The following is a 9,666-nucleotide window of genomic DNA, read 5'->3' as shown; positions in this document are numbered from 1 at the left end:
GACAGCAAACTCACTGGGTTCGGTTTGCGTGGCCAGCAAGCACGCTGTACTTTGTTCGTGTGCATGTGAGTGTTTCAAAGTGTGCAGAACCACACTGCTGCTGGAGCGGTCTGTCCTCTCTGCTGCATGCACGGCAGTGCTGCAGCCCCTCACAGAGCATGCTGTGCCTTTGCTCGCCTCCTTTGGTGCTGCTTGGAAAGTTTCCCCCTTTCTCTCCTCCCTTCTTTTTCCTCCTCTGACAGAATAGCCCTCTGGCAAAGGGAAAGCTGAGTCTTTCTGAAGCACTGCAGTGCAAACAAACCAGCTCCAAATGAAGCTTGACTGGGAAAATCTGTGCCACCCAGCACAGTGACCGGAGCATGCAGCGTGTGTGAGCTGCTAGAACGGGCTGCCAGGCTGGGGAGGGGCCGAAGGACCAGGCATCCTCACAGTCCTTTGCCAGTAGCAGCATTTGTGCGAAATAGATTAAAACTGATTTGTGAATTAGTTTTAAAATATTAATTTCTTTTTGCCTGATGGGCCTGTATGCTGTATAAAGTAAACATCAGTTACCAGAGCACGCAGTACCACCTCTTCAAACCTCATACAAGTGACACTTGTAATGCAGGTGAATGGTTGTGTCCACATTTTCCTCAGGGAGAACAGAAAAACAGTGCAATGTGCAACAGGGTATAGGGGAGATGATCCAGCATATAACTCCAGAGCTGCTGGCCATCAGGTCTGTACTCTGGACTTCCTTTTGTTAGCTGAAATAAGCAAGTAGAAACGTAAAACTGGAGAGGTGTGACTTTCTAACTGAGAAGCAGAACCACCAAGCAGCTAACTGGGAGGAGACTAGCTCCAACTTGTCCGGCTGTTCTCTCCCAACAGCTTGCCTGATGGTGTAATACATTAAAAACAACAGTAATCCTGCTGTCCAGTAACATGTATAGGCTAGTCACTATAATCTTAACTACAGCTGAAAGCAGAGATGCAGGAAGCAATATCACAGGCAAAGCCAACCCAAATCTATATCCAACAAGTCTTTCAAAGGATTGGCCATTGAGATGACAGACTCTAAGTTATATTGACTTCCACTGCTTACCAGACTTCTGTTTGCTGCCCCAGAGCCAACAGCTTCATTCCTTGTTTTGTCCTGTGGCAACATCCAGATACCAAAAATTGTAATGCAGTTTTATGTATGGAACTTGCTTAGGTCTTCTAGGGCAACACATCTTCTCTCGCCTCACCTGTAAGTATGGGCATTAAAGAGAAGATATCATTGCCTGCTTCCACAGCTAAAGTGAGAGAATCGTTTGAGAGCTGTTTGAACAGCCATCCAGCACCAGAGCACTTTGTGGTCAAAGGAATCCTGAAGAATCTTTCAAATCCACAGATGTCACCAAAATATAATGAAGACGCAGGATCACCCAACAGAGCTCTTGATTCATAGGACTAGAAATGATGAGCACCAGGAAAGTAATAGATTTTACTGGGTAATCTATGTGTTTGAATGCACAGTCCTTCAAGCCAAGTCATTCTCGTAAACCTGAGAAATCCTTGAATGACAATTTCTGCCATTGCCCCAGGTCTTCCTTAAAACACAGAGCAAAATGCTCTGCATTCTACCCATGATGTAATACCAAGGAAAAAACACGACGAGCGAAAATCTCGCTGTAATAGTTAAATTCCTGCCAACCTAAAGTAGACATATTTTTTTTCCTTATGGCTGCAGAAATGAGACCTTGGATGAAGCTTCTCTCAGCAATGAGTCTGATCCAGCACTGTGTACATCTGACAGCCAGCTCGGCACCGCCTCGCCACGGGCAGCAGCTGGGCTCCAATGGATTTCACGTGTAAGTAGGCCTGAAAGGCATATTAATTTTTAATTAAACATTTAAGTTTCAAGTTTAAAAGGCCTCCTTAAGATATGTGTCAGTAATATGTATGCTACTATGAATGAGGAGGTAGGTCTTAAGCTATGTATTGTTGGTAAGCAAACTAAAACTCTCTACTGAGAATAAAAATATGTATGTGTGTATATATAAAAGTATATTTTTAAAGCTAGACATCTGGCACAAATGAGGCTTTTGCGGCACTGAGAGCCTCCTGCCTTGCTCTGGTTTGCATTCAGCACTGCGGCAATTTCGAAGCCCTGGCTGGGGCAGCTGTGCAGGGGAGGAGAAGTCACAGACACTGGTGCAAAGAGTTTTGATCAGAAGGGAAAAACCTAAAAATAGTGTCATAAGAAAATGCTGACAGGCATGGAAAGAGCTTGGCAGAGTTATGTAAAGGATTGGTTGGTATGGCATAGATTTCTATGCAGGGAAGGCTGACTTGCATTTTTTTTTTGGTGGCAAATATCCTGGAAAGAGAGGAGAAGTAGAAGAGGACATGAAGAGACAGAGTGTTAATGGTTTGGGCTCCGGAGAGATATGACTAGAAAATTAATTTTCCCTGTGGAAAAAATTGCGTCTATTTCACCACGTTTTTTTCAGCTATTTAGCCCTTTTCAGAACATTCTGGCCTCCTAGCAAGATTTTTAGGAGTTTGGCAGAAGGTATGCAGAGCCAGACTCTCTTCTTTCTGGATGCTTTCCTTCAAATACTAAAAGGCAACTCTGGAATATCATAGCATTTCTTCTTATAGGCATCTATACAAGTTTTCTTGTTAGTAAGCACCATATGTCACTCTTTAAACAGCCCAGTACTGTATCTGTTGGGACCTGAGTGTACGTGGTAACACCACAGCTCCTGTAAATGATGTATCAGCTACACATTACACAAAACTTCGGTAAACAAGTCACTTCTTCTAATAATTTCTCTCCCTTTCAGAAATGCATTTATATATGTGTTCTCTTAACCATGGTGAAGAAGTGTTTGGAATATGTTATTAAGGGTAACAGATGTATTTGAATAAGGGCTTCTTCGGATGTCTGACTGTTCAGTGGATAAGTCCTTGAAGTCAGGGCAATTCTGAAATGTGAAAACAGCATTAAATATATATTAAAAAAACCAAACCAAACCAACAACAAAAAAGCCACTCTCCTTGAGTGAAAATCTACAATGAAATGAATCGCCCTTTTAATTCTTCACACTTCTCTCCTACAGCAACTGGGCCAACATTAGGCTGATTTATGGGGCTTGTGAAATGATCTTTAGAGCTTTTCACTCTGATCAAAAATCTTCCCAACTCCTAATAGTCCAGCTGGCCCAGAGGCAAAGCGAGGGATGTCTTCATAGATCCTTGGGATGTGTCCAAAAATGCAGACTTTCTTTTAGCAATGTAAGTGTGTACAACTCTTTGGCACTTCTCCAGCCACTCACTTAAACTTGACCATGTATTGAGCTCTTGGTGTGAAAGAAATATACGTCTTTAAAAGTTAACATGAAAAGGATTTCTGTTTGTTTAATTTAGATGCTGGCATTCTGCCACATGCTTTTTCTAGTCGGTAGTAGCAGGGAACCTCAATCTCCAGCAGGTCCTGAGAACAGCTAGGGGCACTGAGTACACAAGAGGACAGGATTTACACCTTTCCATTTGGCTCGGTCTGCCTAATTTGGCAGAAGGAAAATCTTTGGCATTCCTGGTTTTAAGAAATTTGCAAACTAAGTGACATTTGCTGAACCGTTGCCTGATGTCTAAGAGATGCTGACTGTGATAACATTTCAGCAATGAAAGGGCTAAAATAGCACAAGTGTTGCTCCTGTTATTTTAAAACACCTCGGGACTATCCTAGAATTTACTTGCTTTTATCTCCCTGAACAATCTGGTACTAGAGACAAGGTTCGCAGTTAACATTCATCCCACATGTATTTCATTAATGCACACATTTGTTAAATTCTTGTTCTGCTAAGATGCCCACTTGATTTAAAACATAAAATAAAATTGGAAATATTTGAGGAGGAGGATTCTTGAAGATCTTTATCTAAGATGAACCCAAACCCTTGCAAGTTGATTAAGAGCCTTTTTAAAGGCAGCCGGATTGATGGCACAGTCACAAAAGGACACTGGCCTTCTTTGGGGGAACTCTGGGTGCCTAGATCAAAGATTATGTTCTAGGAAATGAAAGGAAAAAAGAAGGGAAGTGGGCTCCAGGGCGAGAGGGGTGTCAGGAGAGGCAGCGACCACGGGTGCTGCAGTCCCGGTGCTCCTCCGATGCCCCAGAAGGGAGCCAGTCCTGCTGCTGCACCTCGTGAACTTGAAGGAAATGTTTGCCCAGTGACTCAGGGAACAGGGGCTGGACCTTAGTGATAAACAGGTAAACAAATGGGAAGTGTTTCTAATGTATGTGCATACGGACAGTTGTCCTGCATACTGGAAATGTCAGACATATCCCTTGCAACGGCCTTTAAAGTAAAATCGAAGGAAAAGTTAAGTAATATTGATAAAAAAATGAAATCATATAATTTTGAAAATGCCAGAATATGGTGATTATTTTGTATTTGCATCTCCTTTTTTTTTATACTGCAGTCCTGAAACCAACAGACAGTAATGAAGCATGTAACTGAATCCATATTACCAGTTGAAAAGGGTTTCTGATGATAGTACGTGCCTATCCCTAGCTGTTACAACTCCTCACTTAGAAGAAACAGAATAGTGGGAAAGGGAGATTATAGTTAAGCAATTTGCAGGATTTTTTTTAATTCCTCCACTCCCAGCTGGTCATGGCAGGATTCCTTTGAACTGAGCAGAAGAAAATTATATTCCAGAGAGAATTCTTATTGCCTGACTTAAATTTACTACTAGTATTCTCTTTCCATACTAAGCCAGAAGTGTTTTACAGATTCAGATCTTCTTTACAGTGGTGCCAAACTTCCTGTTTGCTCAAATTAAGGAATATAATGGGTATGTGCAATAAAAAATTATTTTCAAGAATGCTAGGCGCAACATAGCTCATTTGAGGAATATAGCTTGCCTTATGTTATACGGCAAAATCTGCAGACTCTCTGACAGCATTTTAAATTGAAGAAGTGATTTTAGTCATGACATGAATAAAACATCCCCTGGACAGGTTGCTGGAGCCAAATATGCCTTGAGATCTGGCCACAACTGATTTCAATCCCTAGAAAGAACTTGGGTCAGAAATAGATGCTAAGAAATGTGATTGCCAACCTGAGTACCACCTGGAAAAGCTGTTACTGTTTGTTCGGATATCTATTTTTTTTTTCAGCACAGCAGGCTTGTGTAAAGTACATCAGTAACAATGAACTTTTGTTAATATACACTGCATTTATGTTGGGAAGATTTTGCCACACCTCTGATACACCTAACCTGAGAAAAATGCTCTTGCATATAGATCTTTTTTCTAGTATACATAGCTCTTAATCCATTATGATCTTGGTTTTTTTGTCGTTGTGTGTGGTGTTTGTGGTGTTTTGTTTGTTTGTTTTTCCCTGCATTTTGTCTTTTAATGTCTTGAGAAACTGCAGCCATTTCATGACAGTGGGTCTGTGCTACCCAGTATTAACATACCATGCCCTCTCACCAGGACACTATTTATTTAGGCATTTCCTGAAGGTAAAAAAACCCCAACTCATTGGCATCAAAAGCTTATCCTTACCTTGCATTTGTGTCATGTCGATTCAAAAAGCCAGGCTCAGTACACGTGGGCCTGATTGACCAAGCCCACTGGACTCTCGGCACAAGAGACATATGCATACATAGGTGATCTCGTGCATGTCCACAGCAGGTTCGAGATATCAAGTATGTGATTATTTTTTTTTTCTCTTTTGCTTTAGGCCTCCTTTCAGACTGAAAGTCCAAGAACCATCGTCTCATTCCTGAAAATACACTTTCCTTCCCACCAATACACCTTCCTGACCGCCACAGCGTCCTCACAACCTGCCTTATCTATGTCATTTGCAAGCTTTTTTGTAGAAGACTGTGGTTTTTTGTGTGCTTGTCTGGTGCTGGATGAGTCTTGTTTGTTGACTGTTAGATAAGAGTGTAGTAAAGATAGCAGCAATAATCTTACCCTTTAAGGAGGCATCTTGTCTGAATGTAGTGTCATGCTACAAAATCTGTTAAAAGATCACTTTCTGCATTGAACTCAATCTTGTGAGTTGAAAGCTGTTTAACGGCCAAAGGACAGTTGTGTTTTTCATGGATGTTTCACATTTTTTATGCACAACTAAAGAGATAGACAGTTGTACTGTGTAACGTGCTTAAATATTTGGTGGTCATGGGCCACTACCACTTCGCAAACACCTTTAACTCCTGAAAGTCTTGCTCCTTCTACCTCCAGTTTTGCATTTTCACCATAGCCAGGAGTTACCACTGGCTCAACTCTGCCAAAAAGTTGTAGCCAGGGGAATAAATGCATCAGACAAATTCTGCTGGGTTAGTTCAAACAGCTTTGTCTCGGGCAGACTAGGAAAACAGCAGCACAATTCCAATTCATGGAGCTACAGGAAGAGCCCTGTTTTCCAAGAATGCCCATTTCAGCTGCCTGGCATCTTTAGCCTGCAGAACCAGGGCTGGAAGAGGATGTTTACCAGAAGCCTCTAAAATAACGACTGTTTTCTGAGGCTACAGTCACGCAGTCATTGTAGAAATGGCTTTGTGACACTTGAAGATGTCCATTCCCACCCATAAACTGGAAATTACCCTCTTCCTCATACAGCTCAGATGTCAGAATAAATCATCTGGGCACTCCTCATGTGTTTCAGTGCAAAGGCAGCAGGTTAGTAAGTGTTGCTAGGAGTGATGTAGATTTACCCACCTGACTTTCCACTGGAATTTAAACACTGATTTTTTTTTTTTTAATTTTTTTTTTATACAGTCTTCTCCACTATGCAATAGGGCTGACTGTACAGCTGCTGTGGAGTGATGACAAACATCTGGATGTCAGTCACATGTTAAACTGGCACAGCTGCTTCTCCCATAAGCACCTGACTCGATACTGAAGGTTAGTCAGTGTGCTGCCCAAGGCTTTCTCTGGCATTGTAAAGGACCTGGGAACTATGCAGCTACAGCTGGCTAGACAATTCTCCTGTGCAGAAGTAACATTTAAAATTATGCATATTTTTTAGGAGGAGGAAATTCCCACATGGGAAACCCAGAATTTTTACCTGAATGTGAAAAGGCCACAAATGTACAGGCATTTTAAGTATGTAAGCTGACCAATTCTTCGTCACTTAGCCAACAGGAAACGTCAAAATAGCTGAGGCATGAAAGTCAGTAACAGCCACAAATAAAGTAACCTCTGGTAAGTGTAACTGTGAAAGCTTTGAAATGTGTTTCTCTCTCAGCTTTCAAAGCAACTTCCTCCAGTCCCAAAGAAACCGAATTGGTGCTAAGAAATTAGATCTCATAAAAATAAAAAATTGTCAGCCATCTCAGAGCGTACATTCTCCACCAGCATCGTGTGCCACAGTAAAGCAGTGGGTGAGTGCCACCAAACAGCTGTATTACCTGCCCCCAGCTGTGCACAGTGCTGAGAGCTGCCAACAGTATCTGTATGGAAGTGAGCGACTCAGTAAATCCAGAGCTTCTCTTTTGGAAGAAAGTGGCGTTAGCTAGTCCTGACAAAACTCACCCTGTTTGGACTCTGACTTGGTCTTTAGCAAGTTACTGAGCTTCATTTGACAAGTCGAATAATGAAGGATCTGTCGCATCTGTAGGTAAATAGTATTAAGGAATAATTACCTTTGGTGTTGCATTGTTTTTGATCTTGCTTCGCTCTCCAACCATTTTGTTGAGCTGTCTTTTCCTACTTGATTTAAATGCCAGTACTCTCAGAATGCACTTTCCCACATGGGTGCTTTACACACCAAGATCAGGTCACCCCTAACCTTTTGGTAGGTGTTTGTGTAGCATGACGGTACTAGCGCAAACCTTTTAACTTTCATTTGGGTTTGTGCACAGTATTTTCTTCCGTGGTTTGTAACAGAAACTTTTTTTTTTTTTTTCTGAAAATTTGCCTTGAATGTTTTGAAGTGTCTGGCTCTTTCAGGCCATCTTCTGACACACTATGTACATGCTTGTTCCCCTCTAAGAGCAGATTGTTGTGACGCGGTAGGAAAAATTTCTGAACCTGAAACATTTGTCTAACCGCACCATTGCAGATTTCACTGTTGGTTGCAGCTGCTGTGGCATGGATTTTTTTTTTTGTAATGTGAGTGTTGCACCAAAGTTTTGCTCTGACCCAATCTCCTGTCACACTACTGAAAGCCTGTAAAAACTCTCAACTTGACAGTGAGGCAGTGGTCTCATGGCTGGAAAATGGGGCTGGAACATAAGAGTCTGCCTTTTCTCAATTTGACAGCGTTATCTGTTCTAGCAGTAGCGGTTTAGTGAGGACACGGGAACTGACGCTGTCGCCTTGTGCTGCTGAGGTCCTTGTTGGACAGAGACCAAGGCAGGGTGTGAAAGAGGCTGCTGGTGCAGTAGTTACAGCAATTCTGCCATAAGAAAAGCAGCAGCGCAGGTGAATTTCAGGCCATCAGTTTGTTGGTGTATTTTGCAGTCATATTGTGCAAGATGACTGTCAAAGGCATCCATTAGAGATGTGAGTTTGCACTTGAATTGAGACTTGGCTTCGTCTGTTAAGGACTTCAGTATTATTCCAGCAACCCTGAAATGGGTCAGGTACTGAAAGGGAAGCCAGTGCTGGTTGGACAGCATTAATTTGGGTTATTATGTGCATTGTCTGGTTAGACCTGTTTTTAAAATGTGCCACTACATGATGCGCTCATTACAGCAACCTCCCCATCTGCTGCCCGTCCCCAGCTTGCAGCCAGGAAACAGTCCCCTCGCGTCCGCCTGCGCAACAGGTTAATATTGGCAGGAGAGTCGGCTGCTGGGATGGACAGTGACACACACAGCCCTAAGGGAGAGCAGGGGTTAAGCTGTGCACATCAGCAAGGGTTTTGTCTGTTAAGTTAGGTCAGTAATAGTGAAAAAAACAGGGTTGAGATAGTACCTCAACATCTCTTTTTCTTCCTGCTTGCAAGAATATTTAAAAGTACTGTAGTCTGTTTTAATTGTGAAACTGTTGGGCTGTTTAGGCTGCCATATTTTAGCATTTACTCTATTTGTGGTGGCATTTAAATGCAACAGAAATTAAATTTAAACACAACCCAGCCAAATGTTCTAAGCAATGAGTTTCCATGAGGGAACAAGCAAATAACTTTACGCTGCCTGTTTTCCTTCTTGCTTTTTAACTCCACAGCCTCTCACTTCACCCCTGGCCTCTCAACCACCCCCACTGCCTCCACCGTGTCAAAAATCCCCCAAACAACCAACAATAAAACCCAACTGTGCTCCTTTTTAAAGAAAATAGTATTTACATTATTTCTGTAGAAGGAAGAAAGGAGAGTAAAAGCAGCCTCCTAAATTACAGATCTATCTGATACGTAGGTAGCTTTATTATGTTGAATTATACCTCTCCCTAAAGTCCTCTGAAGCAGTGATGGAGGAAGATAAAACTAAAACTTTTCTTCATCCAGGACATGCAGGAAAGTCTCAAAGTGAACAGAAATAATGTGAAACAGTTTGCCTTGAAATGGTTCTGCTTCTTTGAAATGTAATAGTGCCCTGGTAAATTATGTTTCTGAATATTTATCATGTTTTTACAGGACCCTATTGTCCCTATTCCTATTGCAATCTATGAACTTTGTACATAAATCAGTCAGTTACTCTTCTGATTTGCAGGGGAGGGATTAAAACCCTAAAAGTATACAT

The sequence above is a fragment of the Caloenas nicobarica genome, chromosome 8, assembly GCF_036013445.1.
Source record: "Caloenas nicobarica isolate bCalNic1 chromosome 8, bCalNic1.hap1, whole genome shotgun sequence".
NCBI lineage: Eukaryota > Metazoa > Chordata > Aves > Columbiformes > Columbidae > Caloenas > Caloenas nicobarica.
This window is presented reverse-complemented; position numbering follows the sequence as displayed.